This window comes from Lepisosteus platostomus, chromosome 18, assembly GCF_059453375.1.
Source record: "Lepisosteus platostomus isolate fLepPlt1 chromosome 18, fLepPlt1.hap1, whole genome shotgun sequence".
Taxonomy (NCBI): domain Eukaryota; kingdom Metazoa; phylum Chordata; class Actinopteri; order Semionotiformes; family Lepisosteidae; genus Lepisosteus; species Lepisosteus platostomus.
Genome location: NC_142628.1, coordinates 19,822,533 through 19,847,294, shown reverse-complemented (window position 1 = coordinate 19,847,294; position 24,762 = coordinate 19,822,533).

Below are 24,762 nucleotides of genomic sequence, written 5' to 3'. Positions count from 1 at the left end.
TCTTGGAAGGTGTCCTTCAGAAGCTGTATCTTGGGAGGCGGGCAGTACGTGGAGATCAGATCCTGTCGCCTTAAGGGCGCGGGTCGATTCGAGTCTGTGTCCTTCGGGGAGGGGGACAGAGCACCAGGCTTAGGACTGGGCTCCATTGGCAAATGAGATATGAGCTTTGTTTCCCAGGTATCTGGAAAAGGCAAAAATGGCAAATAAATGATATCCTGCACAGTCTAGTATGGTCTAATAGAAAAGAATAAAAAAAAACAATTCAGGAAATACACAACTTTTTAATATTAAACCTAATGGTGTTGAATGCTGCATGCTGACTCAGTAGGAGACAGATCCTAAACATAAACATTATAATAAACATTTGTTTCCCAAATAACATTCTCAATGTTCAGAATGCTTAAAGTCATGAGCTTTTTTAAAAATGTTTAACTGAAACCTGGAAATGTGCTATTTCATTTCAAAGCTTGTATTATATCTATGATATAAATGTTTTTTTATATAAAATTAACCCATTATGCAACAGGGGTTTGAGCAAAAGTCACTGTGAATAAGGGAATTTATCAATATTAATTAGCCGTTTCACTACATTATAGATAGCTGAAGGATTATGATACAGTATATCGATTTCGCTACAAATTGACAAGCATATTTGATGACACTTACCAAACAAGTTTTAAACAGCGGAGAAATAGTTCACCACGACGATAGCAATGCAATGTTTGACTGCATCTCCCTATGTGATATATCTGTATTTGGGTATATACAGATCACGTAATTCAGGGAGCACTGTTACGTCAGGTCACCAACCATTATTACGACGCTCATATGTCATAGAGCTCCTTAGGATGTTTGTATAATCTTTATCCAAATTTTCATATGGCCGCAGTTACGGCGTTTATTTTACAGTTAATGTAACAGGGTGTCATTATATTTTTCTGTCTTTATGGTGGCAGACCACTTAAATAAATCTGAGTAGGCGGTTTCTACAAGTGGGTCAGATAAAATATTAAATATACAGTAAAAGCTCACACCTATTCATACCCTTTATGTACTGTATATCTACAATTACGTATACTACGTATACAGTTATCGTATACTATAATACGATAACTACCATTACAAAATGTCTCCCTTTTGATTTGAAGTGGTTCTTTTAAATAAGTAAATTGCAATCACTTAGCCTACATCTGAGCTCCTAATTCATCGCGACGACGGACTGAGACTCCAGTCGGATTTGTGAGAAGTAAAGGGGTGTGCCTGTTTTAAAACCGATTCATACGTCTTAAACACATGGACATAGATAGCAGTCTGTGTTATATAATTTATCTTTTTATTTTATTTAAATTTAAGTATCACATACACATTTTCAAAGTAACTGTACCCCTTTTAATTATGATCCCCATCGCTCACAGCTCCGAAGGTGAGACGAGGGCTACTTCAGATGGGATTTCCAATATTTCTCTCTTAGCTTGTATACCGGTGGAAAGGAGAGGGGTCTTAAAACGTGTTGATAGTAAGATTGGGATGTATTTGCAGTCTAGATATAGTTTTTTTAATGTTCGGAGCCGCCACAGATTCATTTTCTTACGACTGCTTTTCTGGATGACAATGACAATGCAAACGATGGTGTTAAGGCGAGGCTGTGCCTTAAGGCTCCTCTGCTTACAATATTCAGCGCGTAAATCGCAAACGAGCGCCTTCCCTTACGATGAAAATGCAGAAAATAAGACCACGAGATTTAAACCTACGGCTTACAAATTTATGCGTAAACACTAAAACCGTATCTTTAGCAAAACTGGCGAGACAATGTGTTTTATCATTTAAAAAAGTACTGGAAAATAATTAAAGGTTATCACGATAAACAGAGGTTACTGATCTACTACTGTACGCTGTGACCAAAAATGAGAGTCCCCCGATCCTCGCAGCCTTCATGCTTTGGTCTTGGCCTGGCCGTTTTTTTTAAGATAATGGGGTCAAGTTAAGAAATTATGCAAGTTTCTAATCAAATCCAAGGGCGCCTCGATCTCCTAAACATCTTTAGAAGGCCGGCGGACCACACTGCACGGTCCGGGTCCGGGCCCTGACCCGGTTCTGGATAATGCCAGCTTAAAGTGAAAAATTCTACTGTACATATTATATTTCTTATTATGGTATATATGTATAATATAGCGCGACCGCTTCACGAAGCTAGAAAGAAAGTTATCCGCCATTTTTATTTTACCTGCAATTGAATTTGCCATTAAAATCATTATTAATACCGCAGCTGCTAAATAACTTACCTAAAAGCGTTCAGATACAAAAGCACTTGAGCTGTAATGTTTGTATACTGTTGGCCCGATGACCTACTTCAAGAAGAATTGTTACATAGACCGCCAAGGACTGTCATCACACTTTACGTCATAAAGCGCTTTAAAACTTTAGACAAGTTCAACACCTCATATTTTGTACTGTTTATCATGGTAAAAGCAACTCAAAGCAATTATAAAAATGATCGAAAGGTAAAAATACAAGCTTATACGAGCTGTCGTTTTAACATTTATAACATATATTTAAACAAAACATATATCATCTATTTTAATAAAATAGAAAAGTGTTCTTAGTCTTCACTTAAAAGCTGTTAGAAGCTGCCTTTCTGACAAGAGAGTTCTGTGAGTTCCACAGTCTCAGTGCATTAAAGTCAAAACCAGTTGCTTTTTATTTCCTCTTTTACGACAGAGCAAGGAGGGTGTCCACAGACCACTGTGCACCTGCAGACTGATATGGGGGGTAAAAAGTCTAGAAGTGAGTAAATAAGATTTTAGCACATGTTCTAAAACAAACCGGACACCTGTACAGTGATGCCAACACAGTGCTCTGAGTTCCTTCTTTGAGTTAAATCCTAGCATCTGCATTTTTTACAAGTTGTTGCTATGGCAGAGCATGACCAGAGCATAACAGAAACCACCCATTTTCTAACCGCTTCATCCAATTCAGGGTCAGGTGGTCAGGGGGTCGGGGGGTCACGGGGGAGCCAGAGCCTCAGAAAGTAATAAGCAGGAGATACCTGGGACTGGATGGTAGTCCAATGCAGGGAAGACACAGACACTCACCAATTATCCCAGAAGCCAATTAACCTACCAGTAGTTCTTTGAACTTTGGGAGGAAGCCGGAGCACCCAAAGCAAACTCATGCAAACATAGGGAGAACATACAAGCACCATACAGATAGCACCCCAGGTCCAGAAGTGTACCCAGGGCCTCAGCACTGTGAGCTAGCAATGCTAAACACTGGGCTACTGTGCATGCTAATTTCTAGGCATCAGGTGATCAATCAGGTAGTGTTTCTCAGATAAAAGGACACCAGTAATTTAGTATGAGATTCAAATTGACCTCAGAACAAAATATAACTTATGTTATATAACTTATATAGAACTTACTACAGCATAACTGTCTTATTTGTAGAAAATATTAACAGCATACCTATTAAACATACAGTATCTAGCAATCAGCAATCAAAATAAAAACATTTCCAAACATGGAAACTGCCCAGTTAATGAAGCATTTCAAAGACATTAATCTATTCAATAATTACAGTTTCAAGTAGATAACAGATTTATATTCAGATTACGAAAGTATCATAACAACGGCTGCTTGTGTAAGGAATCCATGAATACCACTGTACATGAGAATTCTACACCTATTTGTAATCAATACACAAAATCCTATTGAATTTCAGGTACTTGTTTATTCAGCATTGCTTGACTCCGCGGACTCCTTGTTGTTTCAATATTCTAGCAATAGGACTAATCGCCAATACAGTGCCGTTGTAATCTATTCCTTCTGCCAGCAGAGGACGGTATCCGCACAGTCAGTTCAGGACAAGATACGGTCCTCGCAGTTCACAGTACAACTGGCCACAGCCGTACTCGGAATATGCTCTCGATAACCTCGTTTAGTTTAAGAACGGCCGTATTTCATATCAACCCACAGATGCATTGCATAAACACTAGAATTCTGGTTGTACTTAAATTGACCTTATACGTTTTGGATTATGTTTAACCTTCTTCAATTTCTTTAACCATATTTTGAGATGATTACGTTTACAGAAGCAAATATTATTCAGTGCTTTTTCTTCACTCCTTTAATCAAACCCACATTTCTTTAAGGAGGGCCATTGTGAAACTCCCCAAAGTGAGCTGAATTAATCTTTTATTCTTCACACCTGCGAAGTCATTCCTTCATTGTGTAATATGAAGGCCTTTCATTATTCACGTATACTACAACATCTGAAAATAATGGGTCTTGAAATAGTTGAATGAAAGAAAATCCTGAATAACTCCTCCAAATGCGTGTTACACTTTCATCAGGTACACACACTTTGAATGTGATGAACTATAAAAAGTTATTTTAACCATACCCAATGGAGCTCGGGAGTGCGATTGCATACACAATCATGTTTTCAGTGTTTGGACATCAGCCGTACATCAGAACAATCATTTCACTAACACAGCTCCATGTTGAGTGACTTCCCTCCAAGAACACAAAGTCACTTTCCCTTAGCAATTATTGCATGGACTTTGATTATCTGCCTTCTGCATCAAGCCCTGTATGATATACTGTACAAAGCCAAGCTTTGGGATAGTGCTTTGTTTGGATCCTTGTCTTGATCCTTTTGGATCCCAGGCTGCTCATTTGCAAATGAGTTTTGACATTAATTATAGTGACTATAGCAATGAGGTGGCACTGTGGTTCACAGAGCTGGGGTCCTGGGTTCAATTCCTGGGGTGCAGTCTGGATGGAATTGTATGTTCTCCCTTCATTTGTGTGGATTTCTTCCAGGTGCTCCAGTTTCTTCCCACAGTCCAAAGACATACAGTACTAGTAGGTTAAGGTGGAACTACAGTCCCAATTTTGCAGACACAAAAGTATTTAATTTCAGTCACAAAATAAAATCATTGACATTATAGAAAAACTTTACAAACTCAAAATTGAGCACAAAATCATGAATTTTGTGAAAGGACTGTAAGTTACGCCATGTTGTAACAAATTCGCATTCAAGTTCCACACAAATTGCGATGTGATGCAGCCCTTCCTGCTCACTAATCACTGTAATGACTAATGCAATGTGATGTAGGAGAGAAAGGGTATAGGTTATGCAGCAAACATTTCACTGCAAAAAATGTTCCATTCCAAGGTTCTTTATGCAGAGTTAACAATGTAGTATTATTTATTGGCAAAAACGTAAAAAAGTTGAGAATTATATTTCCATTGGATTAAACGACATGTATTCACAAGCCTGCTCCTTTACAATGTCATAGGGCCACAACAGATTATAGGAAGTTTTGCTGCCTCGTTCTGAATCGCAGAACATGGTAATTCTTTAACCTTGAAATGTAGTCTATTTTGTGATGTAATGATGCAATGTCCCTTTACTGAGAGCCAGCAATCAACGGATGTGTCTGATCGTGAATGGTTTTCCCTGTTGTTTGTTGTATTACTTGGTGTTGCATTTTAAGCTGTGCATGAGGCAGGACCCGGAGGCTGCTGCTTCTGCTGGTGCTTCTGCTGGGATTGAGGAAGAGCTGAGCGCCATGTAAGGCAAAGACACTGCGTTCCACTTTATCAGGTGCCTGGAGTGTAAGAGCTGCAGATAATATTGAGTCACATTAATCCCAACATATTTCAAATATTATGAAAATTAAATAAATTAAATCAAATAACTTTCATTAAAAAAATCAATCACTCTTTACCTTGCTTTTTCAGTTGTTTTTAAGGAAAATTGATGCCGAGAATGTGTGAATACTGCTTTTTGATGGTTCCAAGACCAATGTGACCTGTTCTATTGCCTGCTAATTGTACGTTCCAGGTTGAAAAATTATTTTTAGGAGGTCAAGGTGTATGAATGATAAGAGAAAAACTGAAATAACCACAGCTACGCAAACACCAGTCCACCCAAAAAAAATCATTTAATTAAAATAAGGTAACATTTTTTTTTCATCATCATACGGATGAACTGTGCTAAATGTGTTTCTAAAAAGAAAAAGCAGGACGTGAGTCGTGAGCCAAGATCATGACTCTTTTGCTCTTCTTCACATCAGTTTTCATCTGCGAGGAGGAGGAGGAGGGCGGCTCCTGATGTGCTGACACTTGGGGAAGTGCCTCTGTGCCGGCCTGGGGGCAAAGCGCCGGCCGCAGTGAGGGCAGGGCACGTAGTCGGGGTTTGGATTCGCGGGGGGCTGGGGCAGGTTCACAACTTTCCCTCCTTGCGTGATCACCTGCTGCACCTCCCTGGCCTGTTTGATGCTCCGAATGAAATCCTCGTGCTTCTGCCTCCAGTTGTTCTTTCTCAGCTGGGAACAGGAAATGAAACCAATAAAACAGCTTCCAGAAAAAGTCCAGACTAGCACTGCGTACACAGTCTGGTCGCAAACCATTCACAAGGCAAGAAAATATCAATACAGTAATAACGTAGCTTTCTGGGGCTACCTTTCAGGTCATTGGGTAGAGAGTACAATTTACGTAGTTATGGTTTTGTTTCCTGTGAGTGCTATTTGCTTGATATGTAGATTTTTACAACAGAATTCAGAAGTCACTAAGACACATTTATTCTGTCTGGCAAATGTGCCTTTGCGGCAGTTTTTCAGAAGAGTACTTCATAAAACACTTATTTATTGTTTACATTGATTTATAAGCTGAGTCTGACTCTAGGAGAAAAAAAGGGAAGCTTGGAAAGAGTTTAAGGATAGCCCTTACCACGATTGGCGGTTTAACCTTCTTCTTATGGATGTATGTCTCCAGTTCTGTTCCCTTGGCCCTGTGCTTGAAAGAGTCAAAAACCTTCCTCTTTGAATTCTGAAGCTTCTTGCAGATCTTGCTGTGTTTCTCCAGCCTCTCTACAGCAAACTTCCCGTGACACAGTTCACAGGGCACCAGCTGAGGGTTTCCACTCTGGCTATTCTCATATGGAAATTGCTCAGCGGTAGGGCACATCAGACTTGTAGGGGACAAATATCTGTTTTCCACTGACAGAGTTTGTTCATCCAGACATGTGGTGTTATTTCTGAAGTGGCCCTGCGCGGCCTGTGCCGCTGACACGTCGCTTTCAGGGAGCCTTGCTTTCTTGAGATACTTTCTCCTTCCACAGGGGACGTCTTCTAGCCCACGGCTGCAAGGGCTCACTTGACGTCTCTCCTGATGGGAAAGCGCAGAGGGAAAGTGCGATTCTGCGCATCCGCCATCTTCCATTGGAGAACCATAATCAAGGTTGTCTCCTCTGATAGGAAGGGCTTTCCTTGGAGTGAAGGCTTTTTGCTTCTCCATTCTGCAGGTCAGAAGAGGCACGGCCTTAGAGCGGTGGTTGGCCCATGGTCCTCTGGGGCAAAGCTCGCTCTGCCTCGCCTCTATTTTCCCTTCCGGCCACCTCTCTGGAGTCTTCCATCTCTCTCGGAACCATCCTCAGCTCCTCCTGAGCTCTGAAGAGCTTCGCCTGCATCATGGCCTCCTTCTGGCGAATCTCGTCCTTCATCATGGCCTCCTTCCGGCGCATCTCATCCTGCAGGCTGGCCTCCCTCCGGCGATGCTCCTCCTTCAGCGCGGCCTCTGCCTCGGCCACTTTTCGTAGCTCCTCTTGCAACTGAAAGTGCTCCTTCCCATTGGCATGAGAAGGGCATTGCCCTGGAGGGGTCGCCACCATGGGGAGGACAGTCCTGTCCTTAGGTTTGCATACTCTTGAGCCCCTCCTGCCCGGCCTCTCGCAGGGCCTCTCATGACCATCCTGAGGCGGGGTGGGGGCAAACAAGGAATCACTCTGTGCGTCCGGGAGGTCCACAGCCCGAACCTCACCAGGGCCGGAGACTTTCCTGTTACCCATAGGCTTCAGGGGGTAAGACCGATCATACCCCACAATGTTCTTCTCGGGGCCCTGTTGGGCTTGGAAGCGATAGCTGTTCCCCATCTTCTTCTCCGCAGCGTATTTGACATATTGGAAACATTTTCTCATCTTCTGTAGAGCTGCCTCCTGCCGCCGATTGTACATGGCGATCATTTTTTTCTCCTTTTCCTGCATCAGTTTCTCTTGGAAGGTGTCCTTCAGAAGCTGTATCTTGGGAGGCGGGCAGTACGTGGAGATCAGATCCTGTTGCCTTAAGGGCGCGGGTCGATTCGAGCCTGTGTCCTTCGGGGAGGGGGACAGAGCACCAGGCTTAGGACTGGGCTCCATTGGCAAATGAGATATGAGCTTTGTTTCCCAGGTATCTGGAAAAGGCAAAAATGGCAAATAAATGATATCCTGCATAGTCTAGTATGGTCTAATAGAAAAGAATAAAAAAAAACAATTCAGGAAATACACAACTTTTTAATATTAAACCTAATGGTGTTGAATGCTGCATGCTGACTCAGTAGGAGACAGATCCTAAACATAAACATTATAATAAACATTTGTTTCCCAAATAACATTCTCAATGTTCAGAATGCTTAAAGTCATGAGCTTTTTTAAAAATGTTTAACTGAAACCTGGAAATGTGCTATTTCATTTCAAAGCTTGTATTATATCTATGATATAAATGTTTTTTTATATAAAATTAACCCATTATGCAACAGGGGTTTGAGCAAAAGTCACTGTGAATAAGGGAATTTATCAATATTAATTAGCCGTTTCACTACATTATAGATAGCTGAAGGATTATGATACAGTATATCGATTTCGCTACAAATTGACAAGCATATTTGATGACACTTACCAAACAAGTTTTAAACAGCGGAGAAATAGTTCACCACGACGATAGCAATGCAATGTTTGACTGCATCTCCCTATGTGATATATCTGTATTTGGGTATATACAGATCACGTAATTCAGGGAGCACTGTTACGTCAGGTCACCAACCATTATTACGACGCTCATATGTCATAGAGCTCCTTAGGATGTTTGTATAATCTTTATCCAAATTTTCATATGGCCGCAGTTACGGCGTTTATTTTACAGTTAATGTAACAGGGTGTCATTATATTTTTCTGTCTTTATGGTGGCAGACCACTTAAATAAATCTGAGTAGGCGGTTTCTACAAGTGGGTCAGATAAAATATTAAATATACAGTAAAAGCTCACACCTATTCATACCCTTTATGTACTGTATATCTACAATTACGTATACTACGTATACAGTTATCGTATACTATAATACGATAACTACCATTACAAAATGTCTCCCTTTTGATTTGAAGTGGTTCTTTTAAATAAGTAAATTGCAATCACTTAGCCTACATCTGAGCTCCTAATTCATCGCGACGACGGACTGAGACTCCAGTCGGATTTGTGAGAAGGGGTGTGCCTGTTTTAAAACCGATTCATACGTCTTAAACACATGGACATAGATAGCAGTCTGTGTTATATAATTTATCTTTTTATTTTATTTAAATTTAAGTATCACATACACATTTTCAAAGTAACTGTACCCCTTTTAATTATGATCCCCATCGCTCACAGCTCCGAAGGTGAGACGAGGGCTACTTCAGATGGGATTTCCAATATTTCTCTCTTAGCTTGTATACCGGTGGAAAGGAGAGGGGTCTTAAAACGTGTTGATAGTAAGATTGGGATGTATTTGCAGTCTAGATATAGTTTTTTTAATGTTCGGAGCCGCCACAGATTCATTTTCTTACGACTGCTTTTCTGGATGACAATGACAATGCAAACGATGGTGTTAAGGCGAGGCTGTGCCTTAAGGCTCCTCTGCTTACAATATTCAGCGCGTAAATCGCAAACGAGCGCCTTCCCTTACGATGAAAATGCAGAAAATAAAACCACGAGATTTAAACCTACGGCTTACAAATTTATGCGTAAACACTAAAACCGTATCTTTAGCAAAACTGGCGAGACAATGTGTTTTATCATTTAAAAAAGTACTGGAAAATAATTAAAGGTTATCACGATAAACAGAGGTTACTGATCTACTACTGTACGCTGTGACCAAAAATGAGAGTCCCCCGATCCTCGCAGCCTTCATGCTTTGGTCTTGGCCTGGCCGTTTTTTTTAAGATAATGGGGTCAAGTTAAGAAATTATGCAAGTTTCTAATCAAATCCAAGGGCGCCCCGATCACCTAAACATCTTTAGAAGGCCGGCGGACCACACTGCACGGTCCGGGTCCGGGCCCTGACCCGGTTCTGGATAATGCCAGCTTAAAGTGAAAAATTCTACTGTACATATTATGTTTCTTATTATGGTATATATGTATAATGTGGCGCGACCGCTTCACGAAGCTAGAAAGAAAGTTATCCGCCATTTTTATTTTACCTGCAATTGAATTTGCCATTAAAATCACGATTAATACCGCAGCTGCTAAATTACTTACCTAAAAGCGTTCAGATACAAAAGCACTTGAGCTGTAATGTTTATATACTGTTGGCCCGATGACCTACTTCAAGAAGAATTGTTACATAGACCGCCAAGGACTGTCATCACACTTTACGTCATAAAGCGCTTTAAAACTTTTGACAAGTTCAACACCTCATATTTTGTACTGTTTATCATGGTAAAAGCAACTCAAAGCAATTCTAAAAATGATCGAAAGGTAAAAATACAAGCTTATACGAGCTGTCGTTTTAACATTTATAACATATATTTAAACAAAACATATATAATCTATTTTAATAAAATAGAAAAGTGTTCTTAGTCTTCACTTAAAAGCTGTTAGAAGCTGCCTTTCTGACAAGAGAGTTCTGTGAGTTCCACAGTCTCAGTGCATTAAAGTCAAAACCAGTTGCTTTTTATTTCCTGTTTTACGACAGAGCAAGGAGGGTGTCCACAGACCACTGTGCACCTGCAGGCTGATATGGGGGGTAAAAAGTCTAGAAGTGAGTAAATAAGATTTTAGCACATGTTCTAAAACAAACCGGACACCTGTACAGCGATGCCAACACAGTGATCTGAGCTCCTTCTTTGAGTTAAATCCTAGCATCTGCATTTTTTACAAGTTGTTGCTATGGCAGAGCATGACCAGAGCATAACAGAAACCACCCATTTTCTAACCGCTTCATCCAATTCAGGGTCAGGGGGTCAGGGGGTCGCGGGGCACGGGGGAGCCAGAGCCTCAGAAAGTAATAAGCAGGAGATACCTGGGACTGGATGGTAGTCCAATGCAGGGAAGACACAGACACTCACCAATTATTCCAGAAGCCAATTAACCTACCAGTAGTTCTTTGAAGTGTGGGAGGAAGCCGGAGCACCCAAAGCAAACTCATGCAAACATGGGGAGAACATACAAGCTCCATACAGATAGCACCCCAGGTCCAGAAGTGTACCCAGGGCCTCAGCACTGTGAGCTAGCAATGCTAAACGCTGGGCTACTGTGCATGCTAATTTCTAGGCATCAGGTGATCAATCAGGTAGTGTTTCTCAGATAAAAGGACACCAGTAATTTAGTATGAGATTCAAATTGACCTCAGAACAAAAAACTGTATAACTTATGTTATATAACTTATGTATAACTTACTACAGCATAACTGTCTTATTTGGCTCTTGTAGAAAATATTAACAGCATGCCTATTAAACATACAGTATCTAGCAATCAGCAATCAAAATAAAAACATTTCCAAACATGGAAACTGCCCAGTTAATGAAGCATTTCAAAGACATTAATCTATTCAATAATTACAGTTTTAAGTAGATAACAGATTTATATTCAGATTACGAAAGTATCATAACAACGGCTGCTTGTGTAAGGAATCCATGAATACCACTGTACATGAGAATTCCACACCTATTTGTAATCATTACACAAAATCCTATTGAATTTCAGGTACTTGTTTATTCAGCATTGCTTGACTCCGCGGACTCCTTGTTGTTTCAATATTCTAGCAATAGGACTAATCGCCAATACAGTGCCGTTGTAATCTATTCCTTCTGCCAGCAGAGGACGGTATTCGCACAGCCCGTTCAGGATAAGATACGGTCCTCGCAGTTCACAGTACAACTGGCCACAGCCGTACTCGGAATATGCTCTCGATAACCTCGTTTAGTTTAAGTACGGCCGTATTTCATATCAACCCACAGATGCATTGCATAAACACTAGAATTCTGGTTGTACTTAAATTGACCTTATACGTTTTGGATTATGTTTAACCTTCTTCAATTTCTTCAACCATATTTTGAGATGATTACGTTTACAGAAGCAAATATTATTCAGTGCTTTTTCTTCACTCCTTTAATCAAACCCACATTTCTATAAGGAGGGCCATTGTGAAACTCCCCAAAGTGAGCTGAATTAATCTTTTATTCTTCACACCTGCGAAGTCATTCCTTCATTGTGTAATATGAAGGCCTTTCATTATTCACGTATACTACAACATCTGAAAATAATGGGTCTTGAAATAGTTGAATGAAAGAAAATCCTGAATAACTCCTCCAAATGCGTGTTACACTTTCATCAAGTACACACACTTTGAATGTGATGAACTATAAAAAGTTATTTTAACCATACCCAATGGAGCTCAGGAGTGCGATTGCATACACAATCATGTTTTCAGTGTTTGGACATCAGCCGTACATCAGAACAATCATTTCACTAACACAGCTCCGTGTTGAGTGACTTCCCTCCAAGAACACAAAGTCACTTTCCCTTAGCAATTATTGCATGGACTTTGATTATCTGCCTTCTGCATCAAGCCCTGTATTATATACGGTACAAAGCCAAGCTTTGGGATAGTGCTTTGTTTGGATCCTTGTCTTGATCCTTTTGGATCCCAGGCTGCTCATTTGCAAATGAGTTTTGACATTAATTATAGTGACTATAGCAATGAGCTGGCACTGTGGTTCACAGAGCTGGGGTCCTGGGTTCAATTCCTGGGGTGCAGTCTGGATGGAATTGTATGTTCTCCCTTCATTTGTGTGGATTTCTTCCAGGTGCTCCAGTTTCTTCCCACAGTCCAAAGACATACAGTACTAGTAGGTTAAGGTGGAACTACAGTCCCAATTTTGCAGACACAAAATTATTTAATTTCAGTCACAAAATAAAATCATTGACATTATAGAAAAACTTTACAAACTCAAAATTGAGCACAAAATCATGAATTTTGTGAAAGGACTGTAAGTTACGCCATGTTGTAACAAATTCGCATTCAAGTTCCACACAAATTGCGATGTGATGCAGCCCTTCCTGCTCACTAATCACTGTAATGACTTATGCAATGTGATGTAGGAGAGAAAGGGTATAGGTTATGCAGCAAACATTTCACTGAAAAAAACGTTCCATTCCAAGGTTCTTTATGCAGAGTTAACAATGTAGTATTATTTATTGGCAAAAACGTAAAAAAGTTGAGAGCAATATTTCCATTGGATTAAACGAGATGTATTCACAAGCCTGCTCCTTTACAATGTCACAGGGCCACAACAGATTATAGGAAGTTTTGCTGCCTCGTTCTGAATCGCAGAACATGGTAATTCTTTAACCTTGAAATGTAGTCTATTTTGTGATGTAATGATGCAATGTCCCTTTACTGAGAGCCAGCAATCAACGGATGTGTCTGATCGTGAATGGTTTTCCCTGTTGTTTGTTGTATTACTTGGTGTTGCATTTTAAGCTGTGCATGAGGCAGGACCCGGAGGCTGCTGCTTCTGCTGGTGCTTCTGCTGGGATTGAGGAAGAGCTGAGCGCCATGTAAGGCAAAGACACTGCGTTCCACTTTATCAGGTGCCTGGAGTGTAAGAGCTGCAGATAATATTGAGTCACATTAATCCCAACATATTTCAAATATTATGAAAATTAAATAAATTAAATCAAATAACTTTCATTAAAAAAATCAATCACTCTTTACCTTGCTTTTTCAGTTGTTTTTAAGGAAAATTGATGCCGAGAATGTGTGAATACTGCTTTTTGATGGTTCCAAGACCAATGTGACCTGTTCTATTGCCTGCTAATTGTACGTTCCAGGTTGAAAAATTATTTTTAGGAGGTCAAGGTGTATGAATGATAAGAGAAAAACTGAAATAACCACAGCTACGCAAACACCAGTCCACCCAAAAAAAATCATTTAATTAAAATAAGGTAACATTTTTTTTTCATCATCATACGGATGAACTGTGCTAAATGTGTTTCTAAAAAGAAAAAGCAGGACGTGAGTCGTGAGCCAAGATCATGACTCTTTTGCTCTTCTTCACATCAGTTTTCATCTGCGAGGAGGAGGAGGAGGGCGGCTCCTGATGTGCTGACACTTGGGGAAGTGCCTCTGTGCCGGCCTGGGGGCAAAGCGCCGGCCGCAGTGAGGGCAGGGCACGTAGTCGGGGTTTGGATTCGCGGGGGGCTGGGGCAGGTTCACAACTTTCCCTCCTTGCGTGATCACCTGCTGCACCTCCCTGGCCTGTTTGATGCTCCGAATGAAATCCTCGTGCTTCTGCCTCCAGTTGTTCTTTCTCAGCTGGGAACAGGAAATGAAACCAATAAAACAGCTTCCAGAAAAAGTCCAGACTAGCACTGCGTACACAGTCTGGTCGCAAACCATTCACAAGGCAAGAAAATATCAATACAGTAATAACGTAGCTTTCTGGGGCTACCTTTCAGGTCATTGGGTAGAGAGTACAATTTACGTAGTTATGGTTTTGTTTCCTGTGAGTGCTATTTGCTTGATATGTAGATTTTTACAACAGAATTCAGAAGTCACTAAGACACATTTATTCTGTCTGGCAAATGTGCCTTTGCGGCAGTTTTTCAGAAGAGTACTTCATAAAACACTTATTTATTGTTTACATTGATTTATAAGCTGAGTCTGACTCTAGGAGAAAAAAAGGGAAGCTTGGAAAGAGTTTAAGGATAGCCCTTACCACGATTGGCGGTTTAACCTTCTTCTTATGGATGTATGTCTCCAGTTCTGTTCCCTTGGCCCTGTGCTTGAAAGAGTCAAAAACCTTCCTCTTTGAATTCTGAAGCTTCTTGCAGATCTTGCTGTGTTTCTCCAGCCTCTCTACAGCAAACTTCCCGTGACACAGTTCACAGGGCACCAGCTGAGGGTTTCCACTCTGGCTATTCTCATATGGAAATTGCTCAGCGGTAGGGCACATCAGACTTGCAGGGGACAAATATCTGTTTTCCACTGACAGAGTTTGTTCATCCAGACATGTGGTGTTATTTCTGAAGTGGCCCTGCGCGGCCTGTGCCGCTGACACGTCGCTTTCAGGGAGCCTTGCTTTCTTGAGATACTTTCTCCTTCCACAGGGGACGTCTTCTAGCCCACGGCTGCAAGGGCTCACTTGACGTCTCTCCTGATGGGAAAGCGCAGAGGGAAAGTGCGATTCTGCGCATCCGCCATCTTCCATTGGAGAACCATAATCAAGGTTGTCTCCTCTGATAGGAAGGGCTTTCCTTGGAGTGAAGGCTTTTTGCTTCTCCATTCTGCAGGTCAGAAGAGGCACGGCCTTAGAGCGGTGGTTGGCCCATGGTCCTCTGGGGCAAAGCTCGCTCTGCCTCACCTCTATTTTCCCTTCCGGCCACCTCTCTGGAGTCTTCCATCTCTCTCGGAACCATCCTCAGCTCCTCCTGAGCTCTGAAGAGCTTCGCCTGCATCATGGCCTCCTTCTGGCGAATCTCGTCCTTCATCATGGCCTCCTTCCGGCGCATCTCATCCTGCAGGCTGGCCTCCCTCCGGCGATGCTCCTCCTTCAGCGCGGCCTCTGCCTCGGCCACTTTTCGTAGCTCCTCTTGCAACTGAAAGTGCTCCTTCCCATTGGCATGAGAAGGGCATTGCCCTGGAGGGGTCGCCACCATGGGGAGGACAGTCCTGTCCTTAGGTTTGCGTACTCTTGAGCCCCTCCTGCCCGGCCTCTCGCAGGGCCTCTCATGACCATCCTGAGGCGGGGTGGGGGCAAACAAGGAATCACTCTGTGCGTCCGGGCGGTCCACAGCCCGAACCTCACCAGGGCCGGAGACTTTCCTGTTACCCATAGGCTTCAGGGGGTAAGACCGATCATACCCCACAATGTTCTTCTCGGGGCCCTGTTGGGCTTGGAAGCGATAGCTGTTCCCCATCTTCTTCTCCGCAGCGTATTTGACATATTGGAAACATTTTCTCATCTTCTGTAGAGCTGCCTCCTGCCGCCGATTGTACATGGCGATCATTTTTTTCTCCTTTTCCTGCATCAGTTTCTCTTGGAAGGTGTCCTTCAGAAGCTGTATCTTGGGAGGCGGGCAGTACGTGGAGATCAGATCCTGTTGCCTTAAGGGCGCGGGTCGATTCGAGTCTGTGTCCTTCGGGGAGGGGGACAGAGCACCAGGCTTAGGACTGGGCTCCATTGGCAAATGAGATATGAGCTTTGTTTCCCAGGTATCTGGAAAAGGCAAAAATGGCAAATAAATGATATCCTGCACAGTCTAGTATGGTCTAATAGAAAAGAATAAAAAAAAACAATTCAGGAAATACACAACTTTTTAATATTAAACCTAATGGTGTTGAATGCTGCATGCTGACTCAGTAGGAGACAGATCCTAAACATAAACATTATAATAAACATTTGTTTCCCAAATAACATTCTCAATGTTCAGAATGCTTAAAGTCATGAGCTTTTTTAAAAATGTTTAACTGAAACCTGGAAATGTGCTATTTCATTTCAAAGCTTGTATTATATCTATGATATAAATGTTTTTTTATATAAAATTAACCCATTATGCAACAGGGGTTTGAGCAAAAGTCACTGTGAATAAGGGAATTTATCAATATTAATTAGCCGTTTCACTACATTATAGATAGCTGAAGGATTATGATACAGTATATCGATTTCGCTACAAATTGACAAGCATATTTGATGACACTTACCAAACAAGTTTTAAACAGCGGAGAAATAGTTCACCACGACGATAGCAATGCAATGTTTGACTGCATCTCCCTATGTGATATATCTGTATTTGGGTATATACAGATCACGTAATTCAGGGAGCACTGTTACGTCAGGTCACCAACCATTATTACGACGCTCATATGTCATAGAGCTCCTTAGGATGTTTGTATAATCTTTATCCAAATTTTCATATGGCCGCAGTTACGGCGTTTATTTTACAGTTAATGTAACAGGGTGTCATTATATTTTTCTGTCTTTATGGTGGCAGACCACTTAAATAAATCTGAGTAGGCGGTTTCTACAAGTGGGTCAGATAAAATATTAAATATACAGTAAAAGCTCACACCTATTCATACCCTTTATGTACTGTATATCTACAATTACGTATACTACGTATACAGTTATCGTATACTATAATACGATAACTACCATTACAAAATGTCTCCCTTTTGATTTGAAGTGGTTCTTTTAAATAAGTAAATTGCAATCACTTAGCCTACATCTGAGCTCCTAATTCATCGCGACGACGGACTGAGACTCCAGTCGGATTTGTGAGAAGGGGTGTGCCTGTTTTAAAACCGTTTCATACGTCTTAAACACATGGACATAGATAGCAGTCTGTGTTATATAATTTATCTTTTTATTTTATTTAAATTTAAGTATCACATACACATTTTCAAAGTAACTGTACCCCTTTTAATTATGATCCCCATCGCTCACAGCTCCGAAGGTGAGACGAGGGCTACTTCAGATGGGATTTCCAATATTTCTCTCTTAGCTTGTATACCGGTGGAAAGGAGAGGGGTCTTAAAACGTGTTGATAGTAAGATTGGGATGTATTTGCAGTCTAGATATAGTTTTTTTAATGTTCGGAGCCGCCACAGATTCATTTTCTTACGACTGCTTTTCTGGATGACAATGACAATGCAAACGATGGTGTTAAGGCGAGGCTGTGCCTTAAGGCTCCTCTGCTTACAATATTCAGCGCGTAAATCGCAAACGAGCGCCTTCCCTTACGATGAAAATGCAGAAAATAAGACCACGAGATTTAAACCTACGGCTTACAAATTTATGCGTAAACACTAAAACCGTATCTTTAGCAAAACTGGCGAGACAATGTGTTTTATCATTTAAAAAAGTACTGGAAAATAATTAAAGGTTATCACGATAAACAGAGGTTACTGATCTACTACTGTACGCTGTGACCAAAAATGAGAGTCCCCCGATCCTCGCAGCCTTCATGCTTTGGTCTTGGCCTGGCCGTTTTTTTTAAGATAATGGGGTCAAGTTAAGAAATTATGCAAGTTTCTAATCAAATCCAAGGGCGCCTCGATCTCCTAAACATCTTTAGAAGGCCGGCGGACCACACTGCACGGTCCGGGTCCGGGCCCTGACCCGGTTCTGGATAATGCCAGCTTAAAGTGAAAAATTCTACTGTACATATTATGTTTCTTATTATGGTATATATGTATAATATAGCGCGACCGCTTCACGAAGCTAGAAAGAAAGTTATCCGCCATTTTTATTTTACCTGCAATTGAATTTGCCATTAAAATCATTATTAATACCGCAGCTGCTAAATAACTTACCTAAAAGCGTTCAGATACAAAAGCACTTGAGCTGTAATGTTTGTATACTGTTGGCCCGATGACCTACTTCAAGAAGAATTGTTACATAGACCGCCAAGGACTGTCATCACACTTTACGTCATAAAGCGCTTTAAAACTTTAGACAAGTTCAACACCTCATATTTTGTACTGTTTATCATGGTAAAAGCAACTCAAAGCAATTATAAAAATGATCGAAAGGTAAAAATACAAGCTTATACGAGCTGTCGTTTTAACATTTATAACATATATTTAAACAAAACATATATAATCTATTTTAATAAAATAGAAAAGTGTTCTTAGTCTTCACTTAAAAGCTGTTAGAAGCTGCCTTTCTGACAAGAGAGTTCTGTGAGTTCCACAGTCTCAGTGCATTAAAGTCAAAACCAGTTGCTTTTTATTTCCTGTTTTACGACAGAGCAAGGAGGGTGTCCACAGACCACTGTGCACCTGCAGACTGATATGGGGGGTAAAAAGTCTAGAAGTTAGTAAATAAGATTTTAACATATGTTCTAAAACAAACCGGACACCTGTACAGTGATGCCAACACAGTGCTCTGAGCTCCTTCTTTGAGTTAAATCCTAGCATCTGCATTTTTTACAAGTTGTTGCTATGGCAGAGCATGACCAGAGCATAACAGAAACCACCCATTTTCTAACCGCTTCATCCAATTCAGGGTCAGGTGGTCAGGGGGTCGGGGGGTCACGGGGGAGCCAGAGCCTCAGAAAGTAATAAGCAGGAGATACCTGGGACTGGATGGTAGTCCAATGCAGGGAAGACACAGACACTCACCAATTATCCCAGTAGCCAATTAACCTACCAGTAGTTCTTTGAACTGTGGGAGGAAGCCGGAGCACCCAAAGCAAACTCATGCAAACATGGGGAGAACATACAAGCTCCATACAGATAGCACCCCAGGTCCAGAAGTGTACCCAGGGCCTCAGCACTGTGAGCTAGCAATGCTAAACGCTGGGCTACTGTGCATGCTAATTTCTAGGCATCAGGTGATCAATCAGGTAGTGTTTCTCAGATAAAAGGACACCAGTTATTTAGTATGAGATTCAAATTGACCTCAGAACAAAATATAACTTATGTTATATAACTTATATAGAACTTACTACAGCATAACTGTCTTATTTGGCTCTTGTAGAAAATATTAACAGCATGCCTATTAAACATACAGTATCTAGCAATCAGCAATCAAAATAAAAACATTTCCAAACATGGAAACTGCCCAGTTAATGAAGCATTTCAAAGACATTAATCTATTCAATAATTACAGTTTTAAGTAGATAACAGATTTATATTCAGATTACGAAAGCATCATAACAACTGCTGCTTGTGTAAGGAATCCATGAATACCACTGTACATGAGAATTCCACACCTATTTGTAATCAATACACAAAATCCTATTGAATTTCAGGTACTTGTTTATTCAGCATTGCTTGACTCCGCGGACTCCTTGTTGTTTCAATATTCTAGCAATAGGACTAATCGCCAATACAGTGCCGTTGTAATCTATTCCTTCTGCCAGCAGAGGACGGTATTCGCACAGCCAGTTCAGGATAAGATACGGTCCTCGCAGTTCACAGTACAACTGGCCAAAGCCGTATTCGGAATATGCTCTCGATAACCTCGTTTAGTTTAAGTACGGCCATATTTCATATCAACCCACAGATGCATTGCATAAACACTAGAATTCTGGTTGTACTTAAATTGACCTTATACGTTTTGGATTATGTTTAACCTTCTTCAATTTCTTCAACCATATTTTGAGATGATTACGTTTACAGAAGCAAATATTATTCAGTGCTTTTTCTTCACTCCTTTAATCAAACCCACATTTCTATAAGGAGGGCCATTGTGAAACTCCCCAAAGTGAGCTGAATTAATCTTTTATTCTTCACACCTGTGAAGTCATTCCTACATTGTGTAATATGAAGGCCTTTCATTATTCACGTATACTACAACATCTGAAAATAATGGCTCTTGAAATAGTTGAATGAAAGAAAATCCTGAATAACTCCTCCAAATGCGTGTTACACTTTCATCAAGTACACACACTTTGAATGTGATGAACTATAAAAAGTTATTTTAACCATACCCAATGGAGCTCAGGAGTGCGATTGCATACACAATCATGTTTTCAGTGTTTGGACATCAGCCGTACATCAGAACAATCATTTCACTAACACAGCTCCGTGTTGAGTGACTTCCCTCCAAGAACACAAAGTCACTTTCCCTTAGCAATTATTGCATGGACTTTGATTATCTGCCTTCTGCATCAAGCCCTGTATTATATACGGTACAAAGCCAAGCTTTGGGATAGTGCTTTGTTTGGATCCTTGTCTTGATCCTTTTGGATCCCAGGCTGCTCATTTGCAAATGAGTTTTGACATTAATTATAGTGACTATAGCAATGAGCTGGCACTGTGGTTCACAGAGCTGGGGTCCTGGGTTCAATTCCTGGGGTGCAGTCTGGATGGAATTGTATGTTCTCCCTTCATTTGTGTGGATTTCTTCCAGGTGCTCCAGTTTCTTCCCACAGTCCAAAGACATACAGTACTAGTAGGTTAAGGTGGAACTACAGTCCCAATTTTGCAGACACAAAATTATTTAATTTCAGTCACAAAATAAAATCATTGACATTATAGAAAAACTTTACAAACTCAAAATTGAGCACAAAATCATGAATTTTGTGAAAGGACTGTAAGTTACGCCATGTTGTAACAAATTCGCATTCAAGTTCCACACAAATTGCGATGTGATGCAGCCCTTCCTGCTCACTAATCACTGTAATGACTAATGCAATGTGATGTAGGAGAGAAAGGGTATAGGTTATGCAGCAAACATTTCACTGCAAAAAACGTTCCATTCCAAGGTTCTTTATGCAGAGTTAACAATGTAGTATTATTTATTGGCAAAAACTTAAAAAAGTTGAGAGTTATATTTCCATTGGATTAAACGAGATGTATTCACAAGCCTGCTCCTTTACAATGTCATAGGGCCACAACAGATTATAGGAAGTTTTGCTGCCTCGTTCTGAATCGCAGAACATGGTAATTCTTTAACCTTGAAATGTAGTCTATTTTGTGATGTAATGATGCAATGTCCCTTTACTTAGAGCCAGAAATCAACGAATGTGTCTGATCGTGAATGGTTTTCCCTGTTGTTTGTTGTATTACTTGGTGTTGCATTTTAAGCTGTGCATGAGGCAGGACCCGGAGGCTGCTGCTTCTGCTGGTGCTTCTGCTGGGATTGAGGAAGAGCTGAGCGCCATGTAAGGCAAAGACACTGCGTTCCACTTTATCAGGTGCTTGGAGTGTAAGAGCTGCAGATAATATTGAGTCACATTAATCCCAACATATTTCAAATATTATGAAAATTAAATAAATTAAATCAAATAACTTTCATTAAAAAAATCAATCACTCTTTACCTTGCTTTTTCAGTTGTTTTTAAGGAAAATTGATGCCGAGAATGTGTGAATACTGCTTTTTGATGGTTCCAAGACCAATGTGACCTGTTCTATTGCCTGCTAATTGTACGTTCCAGGTTGAAAAATTATTTTTAGGAGGTCAAGGTGTATGAATGATAAGAGAAAAACTGAAATAACCACAGCTACGCAAACACCAGTCCACCAAAAAAAAATCATTTAATTAAAATAAGGTAACATTTTTTTTTCATCATCATACGGATGAACTGTGCTAAATGTGTTTCTAAAAAGAAAAAGCAGGACGTGAGTCGTGAGCCAAGATCATGACTCTTTTGCTCTTCTTCACATCAGTTTTCATCTGCGAGGAGGAGGAGGAGGGCGGCTCCTGATGTGCTGACACTTGGGGAAGTGCCTCTGTGCCGGCCTGGGGGCAAAGCGCCGGCCGCAGTGAGGGCAGGGCACGTAGTCGGGGTTTGGATTCGCGGGGGGCTGGGGCAGGTTCACAACTTTCCCTCCTTGCGTGATCACCTGCTGCACCTCCCTGGCCTGTTTGATGCTCCGAATGAAATCCTCGTGCTTCTGCCTCCAGTTGTTCTTTCTCAGCTGGGAACAGGAAATGAAACCAATAAAACAGCTTCCAGAAAAAGTCCAGACTAGCACTGCGTACACAGTCTGGTCGCAAACCATTCACAAGGCAAGAAAATATCAATACAGTAATAACGTAGCTTTCTGGGGCTACCTTTCAGGTCATTGGGTAGAGAGTACAATTTACGTAGTTATGGTTTTGTTTCCTGTGAGTGCTATTTGCTTGATATGTAGATTTTTACAACAGAATTCAGAAGTCACTAAGACACATTTATTCTGTCTGGCAAATGTGCCTTTGCGGCAGTTTTTCAGAAGAGTACTTCATAAAACACTTATTTATTGTTTACATTGATTTATAAGCTGAGTCTGACTCTAGGAGAAAAAAAGGGAAGCTTGGAAAGAGTTTAAGGATAGCCCTTACCACGATTGGCGGTTTAACCTTCTTCTTATGGATGTATGTCTCCAGTTCTGTTCCCTTGGCCCTGTGCTTGAAAGAGTCAAAAACCTTCCTCTTTGAATTCTGAAGCTTCTTGCAGATCTTGCTGTGTTTCTCCAGCCTCTCTACAGCAAACTTCCCGTGACACAGTTCACAGGGCACCAGCTGAGGGTTTCCACTCTGGCTATTCTCATATGGAAATTGCTCAGCGGTAGGGCACATCAGACTTGCAGGGGACAAATATCTGTTTTCCACTGACAGAGTTTGTTCATCCAGACATGTGGTGTTATTTCTGAAGTGGCCCTGCGCGGCCTGTGCCGCTGACACGTCGCTTTCAGGGAGCCTTGCTTTCTTGAGATACTTTCTCCTTCCACAGGGGACATCTTCTAGCCCACGGCTGCAAGGGCTCACTTGACGTCTCTCCTGATGGGAAAGCGCAGAGGGAAAGTGCGATTCTGCGCATCCGCCATCTTCCATTGGAGAACCATAATCAAGGTTGTCTCCTCTGATAGGAAGGGCTTTCCTTGGAGTGAAGGCTTTTTGCTTCTCCATTCTGCAGGTCAGAAGAGGCACGGCCTTAGAGCGGTGGTTGGCCCATGGTCCTCTGGGGCAAAGCTCGCTCTGCCTCACCTCTATTTTCCCTTCCGGCCACCTCTCTGGAGTCTTCCATCTCTCTCGGAACCATCCTCAGCTCCTCCTGAGCTCTGAAGAGCTTCGCCTGCATCATGGCCTCCTTCTGGCGAATCTCGTCCTTCATCATGGCCTCCTTCCGGCGCATCTCATCCTGCAGGCTGGCCTCCCTCCGGCGATGCTCCTCCTTCAGCGCGGCCTCTGCCTCGGCCACTTTTCGTAGCTCCTCTTGCAACTGAAAGTGCTCCTTCCCATTGGCATGAGAAGGGCATTGCCCTGGAGGGGTCGCCACCATGGGGAGGACAGTCCTGTCCTTAGGTTTGCGTACTCTTGAGCCCCTCCTGCCCGGCCTCTCGCAGGGCCTCTCATGACCATCCTGAGGCGGGGTGGGGGCAAACAAGGAATCACTCTGTGCGTCCGGGCGGTCCACAGCCCGAACCTCACCAGGGCCGGAGACTTTCCTGTTACCCATAGGCTTCAGGGGGTAAGACCGATCATACCCCACAATGTTCTTCTCGGGGCCCTGTTGGGCTTGGAAGCGATAGCTGTTCCCCATCTTCTTCTCCGCAGCGTATTTGACATATTGGAAACATTTTCTCATCTTCTGTAGAGCTGCCTCCTGCCGCCGATTGTACATGGCGATCATTTTTTTCTCCTTTTCCTGCATCAGTTTCTCTTGGAAGGTGTCCTTCAGAAGCTGTATCTTGGGAGGTGGGCAGTACGTGGAGATCAGATCCTGTTGCCTTAAGGGCGCGGGTCGATTCGAGTCTGTGTCCTTCGGGGAGGGGGACAGAGCACCAGGCTTAGGACTGGGCTCCATTGGCAAATGAGATATGAGCTTTGTTTCCCAGGTATCTGGAAAAGGCAAAAATGGCAAATAAATGATATCCTGCACAGTCTAGTATGGTCTAATAGAAAAGAATAAAAAAAAACAATTCAGGAAATACACAACTTTTTAATATTAAACCTAATGGTGTTGAATGCTGCATGCTGACTCAGTAGGAGACAGATCCTAAACATAAACATTATAATAAACATTTGTTTCCCAAATAACATTCTCAATGTTCAGAATGCTTAAAGTCATGAGCTTTTTTAAAAATGTTTAACTGAAACCTGGAAATGTGCTATTTCATTTCAAAGCTTGTATTATATCTATGATATAAATGTTTTTTTATATAAAATTAACCCATTATGCAACAGGGGTTTGAGCAAAAGTCACTGTGAATAAGGGAATTTATCAATATTAATTAGCCGTTTCACTACATTATA